Here is a 19,163-nt window from a genome sequence, read left to right as displayed (position 1 = left end):
TAGATCTTAGGAATGGAAAAGCTTAATGATCTTTCTCCGGGGTGTTACTTCCAAAGACTTGTATATAGCGCTGGGTGAAAGGTTTTTGGATGAATATTATATTTAGTGAAATATTTTGGTGGACCCAAAATGATTGTTTGGTTTAGTTTGGTTTCACCAAGAAAAGTGAAAAGAAAGAAAAGATCTTGGGTCAAAGTGCAATGTTGTTCTAATTTAGGTTAGGCTCGGTAAGAAGGAAAAACTAAATTGTTTGCACAAGTAAGTGTATTTGTGTAAAAGGGTGCAGAGGCTGGGCTTTAAGGGGCAGATAGCCATATTGTAGTAGTTGCAAGCTTTGCTTTCCCCATGGCCTCTAAAGAGTTTCCAAGCATTCTGAAGGAGGCCAGGAAGTTGCCTTCTTCTGGTTGAACTCCAAGCGAGGAAGGCAAGGTAGACTTTTGTTGAAGAGGATAACTCCCTGACCGGGAATCGAACCGGGCTGTGGCGGTGAAAGCGCCAAATCCTAACCACTAGACCACCAGGAGATGACAGTTGGGGTTGGGCATAACTTTCTAGGCCTACTTTCTGTCCAACTGAGGCCATTCGTTCGTCTTCAAAGGAGGTTAACACAAGCTCTGAGCTCTTCGTTTCCTTACGGTTCCCTTCCTATTTTTAGCACTGATATGAAAAAGAAACAGAAAACATATTAAGACAATTTCCTGTATTGTTATACATTGAGGCCATGTCTTTTTTTAAAAAAAAAAACAGTTTTGTTGCTATCTTGTTTTACTCTCCATGGGCTTACAGAAATGTATGAGGGATGAATAAGATGTGGTGGAATCGTCAGCCTTAAGCAATCTCCATCCCAATGAAGAGGGCTGGTGGAGGATTTGAGAAAGAAGCAGTTATCTCAACTACTGAGCGCTGGCGAAGATATAGAAATAAGTAGAGAAGCTCTAGATGGCTGCTCAGGGGGAGGGGGGCAATCAGCTTCTGAAAGGTTATTTTTTCCCTCTCTTGCCTGGGCTAGAAGAGACTCAACTCTCTTAGGACCATGGAATTGTCAATGTGTCTTGTCTTCATGATGTACTAAAGGTCCGAGACCGCCTCAGCTGGTTGAGAGGACAAAGAGTGGATTCCGTTATGCTCTGAGACTCTAAGGGAGAGAGTGATGTCGAAGAGTGCAAGATGAAATGCCCAACGTGGGGCTTGAACCCACGACCCTGAGAGTAAGAGTCTCATGCTCTACCGACTGAGCTAGTCGGGCTAGGCCTCAAGGGGTAGCAAAGGCACAGACAGTGCAAAAGAAGAGCGAAGGAAGTTTCTTTGCGTGCTGAGATTCGTTTCCTGACATTTGCCTTCTTTCCTGGTTCCTTCGCTCTCCAGCTAGCAACCAGGGCCCGTTCCAAGGCTAGTTAGATGCTGGTGTCTAGACCAGAGAAGTGGGAAAATCATCTAGCAGCTGCTCAGAGAAACCTGGGTGAGAGGGTGGAATTTAGGATTCTCCCAGCAGGAGGAGGTGCTGTTTCTCAGAAAAAGCTTCTCAGCGCCCAAAGAGGGGGCAGAGAAGACAGTTCCCCGCCGGCCGCCAGACACATCTTTTCGCAGGGAATCAGAACCCCCTGGGGTAAAACTCTTCCAAGGATGTGCGGCTCCAGGAATGTCAGAGAAGGGAAGGACTGTTTGCTTTAGGAGGTGGGTGCGGGAACCTGCAGGTCCTTAGGTCCCTCCAGCGTCCGATGAAAGCATTTGGGGGGAAGGGGCCGGAATAGACAAAGACAGGAAAGACGGGCTTGCGGCTCCTGTGCAAACACCATGTTGCCAGCGGTCCAAGAGAAGCGGGTGGGGCTTCGAGCATTTTGGCTGCTTCCTGAGGGCACGGAACTCACAACCTGGCAATGCTCAGAGCCCCGTTCCTCAGGAGTTTTCTTTCTGTTGGTCTTGTGATGCTGAGGGAGGCAGCTGAAGCATCATTTGAGTTTGTTTCAGTGCCTTCGGTTGGGCTAAGGTTGTGACCCTGAGCACAGGGTTCCAGCTCTTAACCCCTGAGGGAATGGACAATGGACCAACTTAATCTGTTGGACAGAAAGTAGCCAGAAAAAATCTAATGATGCTTCCGGTTCCTCCGACAGGATCACAAGAGAAACACAAAAAATCCCAAGAGGAACAATTCTTCTCTGCTTTTGTTACCTCCATCGCAACCCTCTCCACCTCTTCTTCTGCCTACCTAGCGGCTCTTTGATGGAGAAAGATCCTGGAGCGGATAGAATTTCTGAGATACAAATTGAGAGAGAGGCTTTGAGACCTCCTGATAGGATGTTGACACAATCTAACAGGGCTCTTGGTTGTAGCTGCCTCCTGTCTCTGCTCCCTATGTTGTCAATTCTGTGCCCTCATGAAGCAGCCAAACCAGAGTACGTAGAGCACCCAGTTTAGGGCTCAAGCCCAAACGCTGAGACTAAGAGTCTTACCTTCCCTTTATCAGTGTCTACTGTACTGCTCCCTTCTTCCTCCACCTGTATATGTTTGACACCCATACCTGCCCAAGATCAAGCAATGCCAACTTTCTGGTGGGGAATAAACTGGAATTTACCCAACTAGGTGCCTTGAGCGCATGGATTCCGAAGGTATTTACGATTCCCTCTAACTTCTCTTGCCGCTACTCTAAGAAAGCTCCTAAACAAGGGCTCTTCCAATATGTTACAAGGGCAATTGAAACCAGGCCACCTCTTGAGGTGGAATCAAGAGGTTGTGTCAGGAGTGGGATTTGAACCCACGCCTCCTGCAGGAGACCAGAAGCCCCAGTTGTGGGAAAGACAGAGCCTTGAGTCTGGCGCCTTTGACCACTCAGCCATCCTGACGCTGGGACAAAAGCAGCTCTCTCAACCCTCCTTTTCTTCAATATTGTATGAGCCGCTCAAGGAGGCCAAGACAGCATCTCTCGTTCAACACCTACATCACATCTGGTTTTTAGACACCATCACCCTCATCTAAAGTTTCAGGTTTCCTACAACCCTGTGCCTTCTGAGGTGTTCTAATCTCCCCCCTCACTTATTAGATGGACACTAGGACAGAGGCAGAATAGAGACACTTAGCTTAATGAGAACCTCAAACTCCCGCACGGTGGACCACAGAGTCAAGCAGCCAGCACTCACAATCGGTACCGGCCTTGTTTGGGTTTTTTTCCCAAACTAGCTCAGCACTCAGGGTGTTGAGCCCTTCTGGAAATCTTGCAAAAGAGTTTGGAGCCTGAATGGGTGTTGAGTTCTTAAGAAAACCTTGTTTTTGTTTTGTTTCCCCAAGAAAATTGGGGACAAAAGATTAATCTAGGGTGAACCTGGATGTTTACTGCTGTTTTCGTTCAGCTCCACTAGGCTCTTTCGAAAGCTGGTCCGTTCCCCATTACAGAGGGTCCAAGCAGAGCGAGTGAAGGAACCCTGTGCTCAGCATCACAACCTGAGCCTGAGGAAAAGCACTGAAACACGCTCAAATGACGCTTTAGGTTCATCCATCAGAATCACAAGAGCAAGACAAAGACATCTCAAGAGGAAGAGTCCTCGGTTTTCATTTACCCCATCGCAACCCTCTTCACTTCTTCTTCTGCCTACCTAGAGGCTCGTCCAGGAAAATCACTCAACTGATTATAATTTGGGCAGAGAAACCCAGGGAGGGCTTGTGCTCCCCTCCATGTGAGCGGATAGCACTCTGACTTCGTCTCGGGGTCTCTCAGCTTTGGCTTCCCCAGTTTGTCAACTCGGTGCAGGCAGGAAGCAGGCTCTCCTCGGCTTTGGCAAGCCACTTTCTGTCCAAATTGGGAAACCGGTCCAGTCTCCATTCCCCTGTGAGAACAAGAGCAGAGAGTTCACCAGCTGAACCCAATCCGAGGCATTGAAAAAAAATGGAATTATGCTTCCCGTTCCTCCGTCAGGATCACCAGAAACACACCAAAATCCCAAGAGGAACAACTCGTCTCTGTTTTAGTTACCCCCAACGCAATCCTCTCCGCTTCTTCTGCCTCCTCGAGGCTCTTCCAGGGACAAAACTCATTGAGCTGATAGGATTTGGGGATGGAAACGGAGAGGGGTTTGACACCTCCTGAGAGGATGTGGACGCGATAGAACAGCTCTCTCGGTTTTAGAAGCCTCCTAGCCTGGCTCTTTTGTTGTCAATTCTGTGCCATCAGGAAGCAGCGAAAGCAGGGTAGGTAGGGCACCAGTGACGTTGCACTCCATACGTTTTATGAAAAGATGCTTATAAGTGTGAGTATGATGTAAGTGGAATATGCTTGATGCAAAAGGTCTCTTGTAAGGTATCATAACAAAGGTTCTAACCTACTGAATATATGCCTCCTATTTGTATGCATGTCTCATTCTTGTCTCTGAAGCTGGAAATATGAAGTCTAACTCTGAGGTCCTATTGTAATTGTGCAAAGCGTGGGCCACTAATGGCGGTTTAAAACCTTGACGGCTCCCATTGACAATTGGTTGTAAATGGTTTATTGACCTGCAAACCTTCCTGTGTACGTGTGGGCCAACCCAGGAAGAATGGAAACTAGGGGGTCTTACAGAGACCACGATAGTGGAATCCGTCTTAAATCTGGTATTTTTCCGTTTAGAAGGAAGGGTGAGGACCCAGAGAGACAAAAGATTCCCCTTATGCCAAAGCTATAAAGGGGTGAAGCAGGACAAAGGGGCTGCCAGTCATGAGAAAACCCTGCCAGTCATGAGAAAACCTAAGATGTCTGCTGGAAGTAACAAAGACCGAAGCAGGGAAAGGATTGGGCCCAGTCTATGCTGTAGTCTAGTCTGTGAATGAAGCTGATTGGAACACCTCTGAGGGTGAGCTATTCCCTGGAATCAGGTTCTTAATGTATTAGGCTTAGGCTTGCGTGTTTTGTTTTAGTTTGCTTGGTGACTTCCTTTGTTCTGTCTGTTATTACTTGAAATCACTTCACTCCTACTTTTTAACCTTAATACAAATGACTTTTGTTTATTAATAAACCCAGAGGAAGTGATTAATCCCTGGGGGAGCAAACAGCTGTGCATCTCTCTCTATCAGTGATCTAGAGGGTGAAGAATTTAGGAATTTACCCTGTATAAGCTTTATAGAGAGTACAAGGGATTTATTTGGGGTTTTGGATCCCACTGGGAGCTGGGTGCTGGAGACAGGTGCTGAGCTGTTTTGAGTTAAAGTCTGCAGCTTTGGGGTGTGGCCCAGAGCCTGGGTCTGTGTTGCAGCAGGCTAGGGTGTCTGGCTCAACAAGGCAGGGTTCTGGAGTCCCAAGCTGGCAGGGAAAACGGGCTCGAAGTAATTTCAGTCCCAAGGGGATCTCTGTGACCGAACCCATCACAGTGGCGTAGTCGAGCAGGATATGTGCACAGCTGATTGCTTTGAGACACTGGTAGTGATTTTTAAGCGTGTTGCCCGGAGGACAGACAAAGTGCTTATTCGGGAAAGGTAAGATGACAACTTTGGTTGCCAAATTGGCTGGGAAAGCTCTGGATATATTCAGTAAGATGCCTATTGCTGATGCTTCAAACTATGGTCTATTTAAGGAATTGGTTTTGAAACAGTTTCAGATTAGGCCCGAAACCTAGAAGGTTAAATTCACAACTCTTTCAACTCCCAGAGCCCTTCTACAGCACAGATGATTTGTATACACCTTCACCGTGAGCCAAAGTGGCAGGTTTCCGGGAGCCCTGTGAGTCCGATGTTGTTTTAGTCTCCCTGCTGATTTATTAGGAGAATAAAGATGGACACCAGAACTGAGGCAGACTACGGACACCGCATTCTGAGAAAACAATGGTGAACCTCCAACTCCAGCAGTGTGGGCCACATAGACAAGTAACCAGCACCCACAATCTTTACAAGCTTTTTTCCAAAATAACTCATCTTTTGGAAAAATAGGTTGAGCCTTTTTGACAATCTGGCTAAAGATTTTAGTGCCTAACTGGGAGCCTAGTTCTTCTGCAAATCTGGCCCTAGCGGTGGGTGTGAGACCTTCTGAAAATTCTGGCCAATGTGTCTGGAAGCTCCAAGAAGCATCGCAACTTTGAGCATTTACTAGAACAGGATGAACAAAACCTTCCTTCCTTGACCTACAATCACCTTGATTCCAGGTTAAGGTTTCAAGAGAATTGATTTGATTCTTAGATGCAATGCGAAACAAACACCCTCCTGTAGACATTGGAAGGGGGAGGCTGAAATGGATCTGCCACTAAACCACGTTGCCTTTCATCAGTAGCCACCTGAGCAAGAGGGTAACCACTAGCCTAGAGGTGAAAGGCCCATAGCCCATGCTCAGAAGCCTTCAGCGGCTAGATCTTAGGAATGGAAAAGCTTAATGATCTTTCTCCGGGGTGTTACTTCCAAAGACTTGTATATAGCGCTGGGTGAAAGGTTTTGGATGAATATTATATTTAGTGAAATATTTTGGTGGACCCAAAATGATTGTTTAGTTTGGTTTGGTTTCACCAAGAAAAGTGAAAAGAAAAGAAAAAGATCTTGGGTCAAAGTGCAATGTTGTTCTAATTTAGGTTAGGCTCGGTAAGAAGGAAAAACTAAATTGTTTGCACAAGTAAGTGTATTTGTGTAAAAGGGTGCAGAGGCTGGGCTTTAAGGGGCAGATAGCCATATTGTAGTAGTTGCAAGCTTTGCTTTCCCCATGGCCTCTAAAGAGTTTCCGAGCATTCTGAAGGAGGCCAGGAAGTTGCCTTCTTCTGGTTGAACTCCAAGCGAGGAAGGCAAGGTAGACTTTTGTTGAAGAGGATAACTCCCTGACCGGGAATCGAACCCGGGCTGTGGCGGTGAAAGCGCCAAATCCTAACCACTAGACCACCAGGGAGATGACAGTTGGGGGGGTTGGGCATAACTTTCTAGGCCTACTTTCTGTCCAACTGAGGCCATTCGTTCGTCTTCAAAGGAGGTTAACACAAGCTCTGAGCTCTTCGTTTCCTTACGGTTCCCTTCCTATTTTTAGCACTGATATGAAAAAGAAACAGAAAACATATTAAGACAATTTCCTGTATTGTTATACATTGAGGCCATGTCTTTTTTTTAAAAAAAAAACAGTTTTGTTGCTATCTTGTTTTACTCTCCATGGGCTTACAGAAATGTATGAGGGATGAATAAGATGTGGTGGAATCGTCAGCCTTAAGCAATCTCCATCCCAATGAAGAGGGCTGGTGGAGGATTTGAGAAAGAAGCAGTTATCTCAACTACTGAGCGCTGGCGAAGATATAGAAATAAGTAGAGAAGCTCTAGATGGCTGCTCAGGGGAGGGGGGCAATCAGCTTCTGAAAGGTTATTTTTCCCTCTCTTGCCTGGGCTAGAAGAGACTCAACTCTCTTAGGACCATGGAATTGTCAATGTGTCTTGTCTTCATGATGTACTAAAGGTCCGAGACCGCCTCAGCTGGTTGAGAGGACAAAGAGTGGATTCCGTTATGCTCTGAGACTCTAAGGGAGAGTGATGTCGAAGAGTGCAAGATGAAATGCCCAACGTGGGGCTTGAACCCACGACCCTGAGAGTAAGAGTCTCATGCTCTACCGACTGAGCTAGTCGGGCTAGGCCTCAAGGGGGTAGCAAAGGCACAGACAGTGCAAAAGAAGAGCGAAGGAAGTTTCTTTGCGTGCTGAGATTCGTTTCCTGACATTTGCCTTCTTTCCTGGTTCCTTCGCTCTCCAGCTAGCAACCAGGGCCCGTTCCAAGGCTAGTTAGATGCTGGTGTCTAGACCAGAGAAGTGGGAAAATCATCTAGCAGCTGCTCAGAGAAACCTGGGTGAGAGGGTGGAATTTAGGATTCTCCCAGCAGGAGGAGGTGCTGTTTCTCAGAAAAAGCTTCTCAGCGCCCAAAGAGGGGCAGAGAAGACAGTTCCCCGCCGGCCGCCAGACACATCTTTTCGCAGGGAATCAGAACCCCCTGGGGTAAAACTCTTCCAAGGATGTGCGGCTCCAGGAATGTCAGAGAAGGGAAGGACTGTTTGCTTTAGGAGGTGGGTGCGGGAACCTGCAGGTCCTTAGGTCCCTCCAGCGTCCGATGAAAGCATTTGGGGGGAAGGGGCCGGAATAGACAAAGACAGGAAAGACGGGCTTGCGGCTCCTGTGCAAACACCATGTTGCCAGCGGTCCAAGAGAAGCGGGTGGGGCTTCGAGCATTTTGGCTGCTTCCTGAGGGCACGGAACTCACAACCTGGCAATGCTCAGAGCCCCGTTCCTCAGGAGTTTTCTTTCTGTTGGTCTTGTGATGCTGAGGGAGGCAGCTGAAGCATCATTTGAGTTTGTTTCAGTGCCTTCGGTTGGGCTAAGGTTGTGACCCTGAGCACAGGGGTTCCAGCTCTTAACCCCTGAGGGGAATGGACAATGGACCAACTTAATCTGTTGGACAGAAAGTAGCCAGAAAAAAATCTAATGATGCTTCCGGTTCCTCCGACAGGATCACAAGAGAAACACAAAAAATCCCAAGAGGAACAATTCTTCTCTGCTTTTGTTACCTCCATCGCAACCCTCTCCACCTCTTCTTCTGCCTACCTAGCGGCTCTTTGATGGAGAAAGATCCTGGAGCGGATAGAATTTCTGAGATACAAATTGAGAGAGAGGCTTTGAGACCTCCTGATAGGATGTTGACACAATCTAACAGGGCTCTTGGTTGTAGCTGCCTCCTGTCTCTGCTCCCTATGTTGTCAATTCTGTGCCCTCATGAAGCAGCCAAACCAGAGTACGTAGAGCACCCAGTTTAGGGCTCAAGCCCAAACGCTGAGACTAAGAGTCTTACCTTCCCTTTATCAGTGTCTACTGTACTGCTCCCTTCTTCCTCCACCTGTATATGTTTGACACCCATACCTGCCCAAGATCAAGCAATGCCAACTTTCTGGTGGGGAATAAACTGGAATTTACCCAACTAGGTGCCTTGAGCGCATGGATTCCGAAGGTATTTACGATTCCCTCTAACTTCTCTTGCCGCTACTCTAAGAAAGCTCCTAAACAAGGGCTCTTCCAATATGTTACAAGGGCAATTGAAACCAGGCCACCTCTTGAGGTGGAATCAAGAGGTTGTGTCAGGAGTGGGATTTGAACCCACGCCTCCTGCAGGAGACCAGAAGCCCCAGTTGTGGGAAAGACAGAGCCTTGAGTCTGGCGCCTTTGACCACTCAGCCATCCTGACGCTGGGACAAAAGCAGCTCTCTCAACCCTCCTTTTCTTCAATATTGTATGAGCCGCTCAAGGAGGCCAAGACAGCATCTCTCGTTCAACACCTACATCACATCTGGTTTTTTAGACACCATCACCCTCATCTAAAGTTTCAGGTTTCCTACAACCCTGTGCCTTCTGAGGTGTTCTAATCTCCCCCCTCACTTATTAGATGGACACTAGGACAGAGGCAGAATAGAGACACTTAGCTTAATGAGAACCTCAAACTCCCGCACGGTGGACCACAGAGTCAAGCAGCCAGCACTCACAATCGGTACCGGCCTTGTTTGGGTTTTTTTCCCAAACTAGCTCAGCACTCAGGGTGTTGAGCCCTTCTGGAAATCTTGCAAAAGAGTTTGGAGCCTGAATGGGTGTTGAGTTCTTAAGAAAACCTTGTTTTTGTTTTGTTTCCCCAAGAAAATTGGGGACAAAAGATTAATCTAGGGTGAACCTGGATGTTTACTGCTGTTTTCGTTCAGCTCCACTAGGCTCTTTCGAAAGCTGGTCCGTTCCCCATTACAGAGGGTCCAAGCAGAGCGAGTGAAGGAACCCCTGTGCTCAGCATCACAACCTGAGCCCGAGGAAAAGCACTGAAACACGCTCAAATGACGCTTTAGGTTCATCCATCAGAATCACAAGAGCAAGACAAAGACATCTCAAGAGGAAGAGTCCTCGGTTTTCATTTACCCCATCGCAACCCTCTTCACTTCTTCTTCTGCCTACCTAGAGGCTCGTCCAGGAAAATCACTCAACTGATTATAATTTGGGCAGAGAAACCCAGGGAGGGCTTGTGCTCCCCCTCCATGTGAGCGGATAGCACTCTGACTTCGTCTCAGGTCTCTCAGCTTTGGCTTCCCCAGTTTGTCAACTCGGTGCAGGCAGGAAGCAGGCTCTCCTCGGCTTTGGCAAGCCACTTTCTGTCCAAATTGGGAAACCGGTCCAGTCTCCATTCCCCTGTGAGAACAAGAGCAGAGAGTTCACCAGCTGAACCCAATCCGAGGCATTGAAAAAAATGGAATTATGCTTCCCGTTCCTCCGTCAGGATCACCAGGAAACACACCAAAATCCCAAGAGGAACAACTCGTCTCTGTTTTAGTTACCCCCAACGCAATCCTCTCCGCTTCTTCTGCCTCCTCGAGGCTCTTCCAGGGACAAAACTCATTGAGCTGATAGGATTTGGGGATGGAAACGGAGAGAGGGGTTTGACACCTCCTGAGAGGATGTGGACGCGATAGAACAGCTCTCCCGGTTTTAGAAGCCTCCTAGCCTGGCTCTTTTGTTGTCAATTCTGTGCCATCAGGAAGCAGCGAAAGCAGGGTAGGTAGGGCACCAGTGACGTTGCACTCCATACGTTTTATGAAAAGATGCTTATAAGTGTGAGTATGATGTAAGTGGAATATGCTTGATGCAAAGGTCTCTTGTAAGGTATCATAACAAAGGTTCTAACCTACTGAATATATGCCTCCTATTTGTATGCATGTCTCATTCTTGTCTCTGAAGCTGGAAATATGAAGTCTAACTCTGAGGTCCTATTGTAATTGTGCAAAGCGTGGGCCACTAATGGCGGTTTAAAACCTTGACGGCTCCCATTGACAATTGGTTGTAAATGGTTTATTGACCTGCAAACCTTCCTGTGTACGTGTGGGCCAACCCAGGAAGAATGGAAACTAGGGGGTCTTACAGAGACCACGATAGTGGAATCCGTCTTAAATCTGGTATTTTTCCGTTTAGAAGGAAGGGTGAGGACCCAGAGAGACAAAAGATTCCCGCCTTATGCCAAAGCTATAAAAGGGGGTGAAGCAGGACAAAGGGGCTGCCAGTCATGAGAAAACCCCTGCCAGTCATGAGAAAACCTAAGATGTCTGCTGGAAGTAACAAAGACCGAAGCAGGGGAAAGGATTGGGCCCAGACTAGGCAGGAGTCTAGTCTGTGAAAGAAGCTGATTGGAACACCTCTGAGGGTGAGCTATTCCCTGGAATCAGGTTCTTAATGTATTAGGCTTAGGCTTGCGTGTTTTGTTTTAGTTTGCTTGGTGACTTCCTTTGTTCTGTCTGTTATTACTTGAAATCACTTCACTCCTACTTTTTAACCTTAATACAAATGACTTTTGTTTATTAATAAACCCAGAGGAAGTGATTAATCCCTGGGGGAGCAAACAGCTGTGCATCTCTCTCTATCAGTGATCTAGAGGGTGAAGAATTTAGGAATTTACCCTGTATAAGCTTTATAGAGAGTACAAGGGATTTATTTGGGGTTTTGGATCCCACTGGGAGCTGGGTGCTGGAGACAGGTGCTGAGCTGTTTTGAGTTAAAGTCTGCAGCTTTGGGGGTGTGGCCCAGAGCCTGGGTCTGTGTTGCAGCAGGCTAGGGTGTCTGGCTCAACAAGGCAGGGTTCTGGAGTCCCAAGCTGGCAGGGAAAACGGGCTCGGAAGTAATTTCAGTCCCAAGGGGATCTCTGTGACCGAACCCATCACAGTGGCGTAGTCGAGCAGGATATGTGCACAGCTGATTGCTTTGAGACACTGGTAGTGATTTTTAAGCGTGTTGCCCGGAGGACAGACAAAGTGCTTATTCGGGAAAGGGAAGATGACAACTTTGGTTGCCAAATTGGCTGGGAAAGCTCTGGATATATTCAGTAAGATGCCTATTGCTGATGCTTCAAACTATGGTCTATTTAAGGAATTGGTTTTGAAACAGTTTCAGATTAGGCCCGAAACCTAGAAGGTTAAATTCACAACTCTTTCAACTCCCAGAGCCCTTCTACAGCACAGATGATTTGTATACACCTTCACCGTGAGCCAAAGTGGCAGGTTTCCGGGAGCCCTGTGAGTCCGATGTTGTTTTAGTCTCCCTGCTGATTTATTAGGAGAATAAAAGATGGACACCAGAACTGAGGCAGACTACGGACACCGCATTCTGAGAAAACAATGGTGAACCTCCAACTCCAGCAGTGTGGGCCACATAGACAAGTAACCAGCACCCACAATCTTTACAAGCTTTTTTCCAAAATAACTCATCTTTTGGAAAAATAGGTTGAGCCTTTTGACAATCTGGCTAAAGATTTTAGTGCCTAACTGGGAGCCTAGTTCTTCTGCAAATCTGGCCCTAGCGGTGGGTGTGAGACCTTCTGAAAATTCTGGCCAATGTGTCTGGAAGCTCCAAGAAGCATCGCAACTTTGAGCATTTACTAGAACAGGATGAACAAAACCTTCCTTCCTTGACCTACAATCACCTTGATTCCAGGTTAAGGTTTCAAGAGAATTGATTTGATTCTTAGATGCAATGCGAAACAAACACCCTCCTGTAGACATTGGAAGGGGGAGGCTGAAATGGATCTGCCACTAAACCACGTTGCCTTTCATCAGTAGCCACCTGAGCAAGAGGGTAACCACTAGCCTAGAGGTGAAAGGCCCATAGCCCATGCTCAGAAGCCTTCAGCGGCTAGATCTTAGGAATGGAAAAGCTTAATGATCTTTCTCCGGGGTGTTACTTCCAAAGACTTGTATATAGCGCTGGGTGAAAGGTTTTTGGATGAATATTATATTTAGTGAAATATTTTGGTGGACCCAAAATGATTGTTTGGTTTGGTTTGGTTTCACCAAGAAAAGTGAAAAGAAAAGAAAAAGATCTTGGGTCAAAGTGCAATGTTGTTCTAATTTAGGTTAGGCTCGGTAAGAAGGAAAAACTAAATTGTTTGCACAAGTAAGTGTATTTGTGTAAAAGGGTGCAGAGGCTGGGCTTTAAGGGGCAGATAGCCATATTGTAGTAGTTGCAAGCTTTGCTTTCCCCATGGCCTCTAAAGAGTTTCCGAGCATTCTGAAGGAGGCCAGGAAGTTGCCTTCTTCTGGTTGAACTCCAAGCGAGGAAGGCAAGGTAGACTTTTGTTGAAGAGGATAACTCCCTGACCGGGAATCGAACCCGGGCTGTGGCGGTGAAAGCGCCAAATCCTAACCACTAGACCACCAGGGAGATGACAGTTGGGGGGGTTGGGCATAACTTTCTAGGCCTACTTTCTGTCCAACTGAGGCCATTCGTTCGTCTTCAAAGGAGGTTAACACAAGCTCTGAGCTCTTCGTTTCCTTACGGTTCCCTTCCTATTTTTAGCACTGATATGAAAAAGAAACAGAAAACATATTAAGACAATTTCCTGTATTGTTATACATTGAGGCCATGTCTTTTTTTTAAAAAAAAAACAGTTTTGTTGCTATCTTGTTTTACTCTCCATGGGCTTACAGAAATGTATGAGGGATGAATAAGATGTGGTGGAATCGTCAGCCTTAAGCAATCTCCATCCCAATGAAGAGGGCTGGTGGAGGATTTGAGAAAGAAGCAGTTATCTCAACTACTGAGCGCTGGCGAAGATATAGAAATAAGTAGAGAAGCTCTAGATGGCTGCTCAGGGGAGGGCAATCAGCTTCTGAAAGGTTATTTTTCCCTCTCTTGCCTGGGCTAGAAGAGACTCAACTCTCTTAGGACCATGGAATTGTCAATGTGTCTTGTCTTCATGATGTACTAAAGGTCCGAGACCGCCTCAGCTGGTTGAGAGGACAAAGAGTGGATTCCGTTATGCTCTGAGACTCTAAGGGAGAGAGTGATGTCGAAGAGTGCAAGATGAAATGCCCAACGTGGGGCTTGAACCCACGACCCTGAGAGTAAGAGTCTCATGCTCTACCGACTGAGCTAGTCGGGCTAGGCCTCAAGGGTAGCAAAGGCACAGACAGTGCAAAAGAAGAGCGAAGGAAGTTTCTTTGCGTGCTGAGATTCGTTTCCTGACATTTGCCTTCTTTCCTGGTTCCTTCGCTCTCCAGCTAGCAACCAGGGCCCGTTCCAAGGCTAGTTAGATGCTGGTGTCTAGACCAGAGAAGTGGGAAAATCATCTAGCAGCTGCTCAGAGAAACCTGGGTGAGAGGGTGGAATTTAGGATTCTCCCAGCAGGAGGAGGTGCTGTTTCTCAGAAAAAGCTTCTCAGCGCCCAAAGAGGGCAGAGAAGACAGTTCCCGCCGGCCGCCAGACACATCTTTCGCAGGGAATCAGAACCCCCTGGGGTAAAACTCTTCCAAGGATGTGCGGCTCCAGGAATGTCAGAGAAGGGAAGGACTGTTTGCTTTAGGAGGTGGGTGCGGGAACCTGCAGGTCCTTAGGTCCCTCCAGCGTCCGATGAAAGCATTTGGGGGGAAGGGGCCGGAATAGACAAAGACAGGAAAGACGGGCTTGCGGCTCCTGTGCAAACACCATGTTGCCAGCGGTCCAAGAGAAGCGGGTGGGGCTTCGAGCATTTTGGCTGCTTCCTGAGGGGACGGAACTCACAACCTGGCAATGCTCAGAGCCCCGTTCCTCAGGAGTTTTCTTTCTGTTGGTCTTGTGATGCTGAGGGAGGCAGCTGAAGCATCATTTGAGTTTGTTTCAGTGCCTTCGGTTGGGCTAAGGTTGTGACCCATTCATATATATAGTATGAACTATATACACTAACTATACTACAAACGAATAAAGTTAACTACAACTATATAAATCTGAACTATATATACAAGAATTAACGAGAGAAACTACGAGTAGCTAGGGAAGTGGAGGTCAGCTAAGCCACGCTCCACTGTTCCAACGACCGACACGGGCAGTAAGAAGGAACTGAGGGGCGGGTGGGTCAGCAGTGGTATATATCTGACGCTATAGCGGCGCCACTCCAGGGGGCACCCATCTGACCCACCGAGTGTTGCTTGGGTAAAAATCTTCCGACGAACGTGCACACGGCGTGCGCACACCTAACTGGAATGCATATGAGCAATCACTCAAAGAAGAACTCCTTCTTTCTTGTATATTGCAAAGAAACCTGGTGTTATTTTTCACCAAGGAAGCTGGTAGATGTTTGAACACAAAGTATTGCAGCTTGGGAACAATCCACCAGAAATGGCATCTTCCCCCCCTCCACCCCGGAGCTTCCCAGCCTGAACGTAAAGATTGCGCAGCGTCTCTCTCCTTGCTGCTGCTGCTGCCGCGCCTAAGGGCTACAGCATAAGAGCAGTGCTAGCTGCTGTAGCACCTCAGGAGGGAGGGGACCCTGCCATTTTTGGCAGCCCTCCTCTCCCGCTACCTGGAGGAGACACGAAGGGGACTTCCGGCCAGGAGACGGACATCACTCACCTTAGCAGCTGCTGGGGCTTCTGTGAGTGTTTGACCCTATGATTCCGCCCCCGCCCCATGCTGGGGAAGGGGCAGCCCCATCCCCCATCCACAGTGAAGTTATGGTGAGGGGCAGCAACATGGAAGGCCACCTGTGATGGCAACTCCCCCATCCAGTACCCATCATAGAGGAGGTGAGTGAGCTTTCTGGACCTGAGAGGGGCCCTACGAGCATGTGCAGTGACTGTGGTGCAGAGTGAGTGTGCTGTGGGAGCAGAGGGGCAGAGGAGGGGTCCCTCCCCTGGAGCTTGCTGCTGCCAGTGGTGGTGATGGGGAGTCCTCTCTGGCCCTAGCCCTGGGGCAGCCTGTCTGCACCCCAAGTTCCTCATCCTCAGCTCTGCCCCACCCCAAAGCCTGCACCCCCAGCACCGAGCACACTCCTGCACTGTGAACCTCTCATCCCCAGCCCCACCCCAGAACCCTCACCTGAGGGGAAAAACATGCAACTTAAATTTGGTGGTCAGTTTGGAGTATCATTTTATTTAGCATGATACTTGACTATTTTACACCCCTTCAAAGTATGTAACTGGTCGTATACAGGTGTTACGAAGTGGGAATGTGCTTAATGTTTTCTCTAAATACTGTCTGTGTGCCTCAGTTTCCCCAATGCATTTCTTAAGGCTCTAGATGGTGGGATAAGGGGGTGTGATTGTTGTAAAGCCCTAGAGGGCCAGTGTGATGGTGTCTGCACAGAGAATGGCCGAAACCCTGTCTCCAGGCAACTGATGGCCTGAGCCCCTCCCCTGCAAAGGTGCCAGCTGAAGGTGTTGGAGACAAAGAGATCAGGTGAGCAGAGAGGAGTGGGGGCTGGAGGGGGTTTGGGAGTCTGGAGCTGGCTGGGGACCAGGCGTGAAGTGCAGACAAGGGGGGTCTGGCTCACTGCCCCCAGAATGGACCCGGCCTAGGGGTCCAGTTCACTGTACCTACAAGCTCTGTTTTACACCCTGTTCCTGTCATCGAATAAATCTCTGTGTTACTGGCTGGCTGAGAGTCACGTCTGACTGCAAAGTGGGGGGGCGGGACCCTCTGGCTTCCCCAGGACCCCACCTGGGCGGGCTCGCTGTGGGAAGCGCACAGAGGGGCAGAGGATGCTGAATGCTCCAAGGAGAGACCCAGGAAGGTGAAGCCGTGTGAGCTTCTTGCCCAGAAAAAGTCTGCTCCGAGGGAGAGGAGGCTCCCCAGAGTCCTGCCTGGCTTGGTGGGGAGCAGTTCCAGAGCAGCGCCCAGGGACTCCGTGACACCCGGTACCCACCACAGGGGAGGCGAGTGGGCTTTCTGGACCTGAGAGAGTCCCTAGGAGCATGTGCAGTGACTGTGGTGCAGAGTGAGTGTGCTGCGGGAGGTGGGGACGATGGGTCCCTCCTCTGGAGCTTGCGGCTGCCGGTAACAGGGAGGGGGGTCCTCTCTGGCCCTAGCCCTGGGGCAGCCTGTCTGCATCCCAAGTTCCTTATCCCCAGCCCTGCCCCACCCCAGTCCCTGCACCCCCAGCCCTGAGCACCCTCCTGCACTGTGAACCCCTCATCCCCAGCCCAACCCCAGAGCCCACACCTGAGGGGAAAAACATGCAACTTAAATTTGGTGGTCAGTTTGGAGTATCATTTTGTTTAGCACAATACTTGACTATTTTACACCCCTTTAAAGTGTATAACTAGTTGTATACAGGTGTTACAAAGTGGGGCTGTTCTTAATGTTTTCTCTGAATACAGTGTGGGTGCCTCAGTTTCCCCTGTGCATTTCTCAAGGATCTAGATGGTGTGATAAGGGGGTGTGATTGTTGTAGAGCCCTAGAGTGCTAGTGTGATGCCGTCTGCACAGAGAATGGCTGAAACCCTGTCTCCTGGATACTGATGGCCTGGGCCGCTCTCCTGCAAGGTGCCAACTGAAGGTGTTGGAGAACAGAGAGATCGGGTGGCCTCCTAATGCCTGGAAAAGAGACAAAGGCCAGAGGAGGAGTGTCAGTGCCTGTGCAGACTTCCGGGAAGCGCACGGTGTGGAAGGGGATGCTGGGATGCTTTGGAACAACTCCATACAAAGCCAGTCAGGACTCTGGGGGAGCTTTCTCTCTCGGAGCAGACTGTCTCCAGTGCAGGAAGCTTACACCTTCCTGGGTCTGACCTCGAAGCATTCAGCCCTTCCACACTGTGCGCCTTACGCAGCCAGTCTGCCCAGGCAGGTCCTGGGGCAACCAGAGGTCCCTGCACCCCCAACTCCACAGTCAGACGTGACTCTCAGCCAGACAGTAAAACAGAAGGTTTATTAGATGACGGGAACACAGTTTAAACAGAGCTTGTTGGTACAGAAAACAGGACCCCTCAGTCAGGCCCATCTTGTGGGGTGGGGAGCCCAGAACCAAGTTCTGTGTCTCTCCCCATTTCCCCAGCCAGCTCCAAACTGACACTCCCTCCTCTGGCCTCTGTGTCTCTTCTGGACAAGGAGGTCACCTGATCTCTTTGTCCCCAACACCTTCAGTTGGCATCTTGCAGGGGAAACTGAGGCACCCACACAGTATTCAGAGAAAACATTAAGAACATTCCCACTTTGTCACAACAGGTGCAACAAAATATAATACCATATATTGAAGTAGGCAAGTGCCGCTTCTGACTTTCCACTTTTAATTGACCGTTGTAATCTTGTGGCACTGACGCGTTGTAGCTTCATTTTATATCGGCTTACAGGGCGGGAGCGCGGGGGCACCACCATTTTGGGCCCCACCAAAAATTATACAAACCTGTCGCCTATGGGCGGGCATGGGGGTTTCTGGCAGGCGAGGGAGAAGGTGAAAGGAGGCGAGTGGTGGGTGGGGACTGACTAGGAGGACGCAGCAAGCCAGCGGGGGCTAGGGGTGAAGAGGGGTGTGATGGTGGGGCCCAGCAGGGAGGGGGCAGGTCCTATTATACTGCTGTGATCTGGTCACCCCATGTGCAGTTTCTTCCTGCCCCCACCGAACCTTGTTTCGATGGGGCGGAGCTGGGGAAGGAGGGTTTGTTTCCACGGGGCTGGGCGGCGCTGGGGGGGGAAGAAGGGGGCAATTTTATATTAATAAGGAAATGTTTTATAAATTTTAATAAAATAAACATTAGTGAAGAAAATCAGTTGTACAACTATCAAAACAAATTATTTTCCTGATATGAAAGTGCAAATCAGCTAATTAATATATGATGCAATGTATGTAATAGATAATTTTGTTATTATTTATATAGTCATGGAAAGTAAATAATACATGGAAGAAACGAAAGGGTTTTTTTTAAGTGTTTTTTTGTTTTAGTCATCCCTGCCGGGGCCCCATCGAAACTGTTCGAATTGGGCCCCGCACTTCCTGAAGCCGCCCTGGCAATGAGGCTAATCATCTAGTGGAACAAGCTCCGTAAGGGACGTGGTTAATTCCCCATCACTGCTCTGTGTAAATGAAGACCGCAGCTCTTGCTGCAAGACACCTGGTGTGTGGGTGTCCCTGTTCCCCCTTCAGAACCTCTGGTACATGGTGCTTCCCTCCTCCCAGTTCAAGATCCCCATCATGTGGATGCTCCCATCCAGGATCTCTGGTGGGTGTCTCTGTCCCCCACCCCATGAACTAGCTCCAGTGTGTGGTTTCCCCTGCCTGCCCCCATCCGGGATCTGTGGGTGTCTCTGTTCCCCTTTTCAAGATCCGTGTTGCAGGGGGACATCCCTCCCCCCAAGTCAGACTCCCCATCGTGTCGGTGCTCCCATCCCCCCTTCCAGGCTCTGCGGGTGTGTGTGTGTGTCTAAAAAGAGACTGTGTCTCATTGTCTTGCCCAGGCTAAACTGCAGGGGCTATTCACAGGTGTGATCCCACTACTGAT

The 19,163-nt window shown here is 48.8% G+C and overlaps 7 non-coding genes across 7 annotated transcripts; all 7 read right to left on the bottom strand.

Annotated features, from left to right (window-relative positions):
• Positions 1-1,173: 1,173 nt before the first annotated feature.
• On the bottom strand, positions 1,174-1,246 carry TRNAK-CUU. Its single transcript has one exon. It is a non-coding gene; the product is annotated as a tRNA-Lys (tRNA).
• A 1,485-nt stretch (positions 1,247-2,731) lies between these two features.
• Positions 2,732-2,840, bottom strand: TRNAL-CAA. Its single transcript has 2 exons — positions 2,803-2,840; positions 2,732-2,777 (listed from the first exon to the last, which is right to left on the bottom strand). It is a non-coding gene; the product is annotated as a tRNA-Leu (tRNA).
• Positions 2,841-6,751: 3,911 nt separating this feature from the next.
• On the bottom strand, positions 6,752-6,823 carry TRNAE-UUC. The gene has a single exon. It is a non-coding gene; the product is annotated as a tRNA-Glu (tRNA).
• A 649-nt stretch (positions 6,824-7,472) lies between these two features.
• Positions 7,473-7,545, bottom strand: TRNAK-CUU. Its single transcript has one exon. It is a non-coding gene; the product is annotated as a tRNA-Lys (tRNA).
• Positions 7,546-9,033: 1,488 nt separating this feature from the next.
• Positions 9,034-9,142, bottom strand: TRNAL-CAA. Its single transcript has 2 exons — positions 9,105-9,142; positions 9,034-9,079 (listed from the first exon to the last, which is right to left on the bottom strand). It is a non-coding gene; the product is annotated as a tRNA-Leu (tRNA).
• A 3,923-nt stretch (positions 9,143-13,065) lies between these two features.
• On the bottom strand, positions 13,066-13,137 carry TRNAE-UUC. The gene has a single exon. It is a non-coding gene; the product is annotated as a tRNA-Glu (tRNA).
• A 648-nt stretch (positions 13,138-13,785) lies between these two features.
• On the bottom strand, positions 13,786-13,858 carry TRNAK-CUU. The gene has a single exon. It is a non-coding gene; the product is annotated as a tRNA-Lys (tRNA).
• Positions 13,859-19,163: the final 5,305 nt, after the last annotated feature.

This window comes from Mauremys reevesii, linkage group 23 (genome assembly GCF_016161935.1).
Source record: "Mauremys reevesii isolate NIE-2019 linkage group 23, ASM1616193v1, whole genome shotgun sequence".
In the NCBI taxonomy this organism is placed as follows: Eukaryota; Metazoa; Chordata; order Testudines; family Geoemydidae; genus Mauremys; species Mauremys reevesii.
The sequence above is the reverse complement of the archived record's forward strand: the minus strand, read 5'-3'. Positions and strand labels throughout refer to the sequence as shown.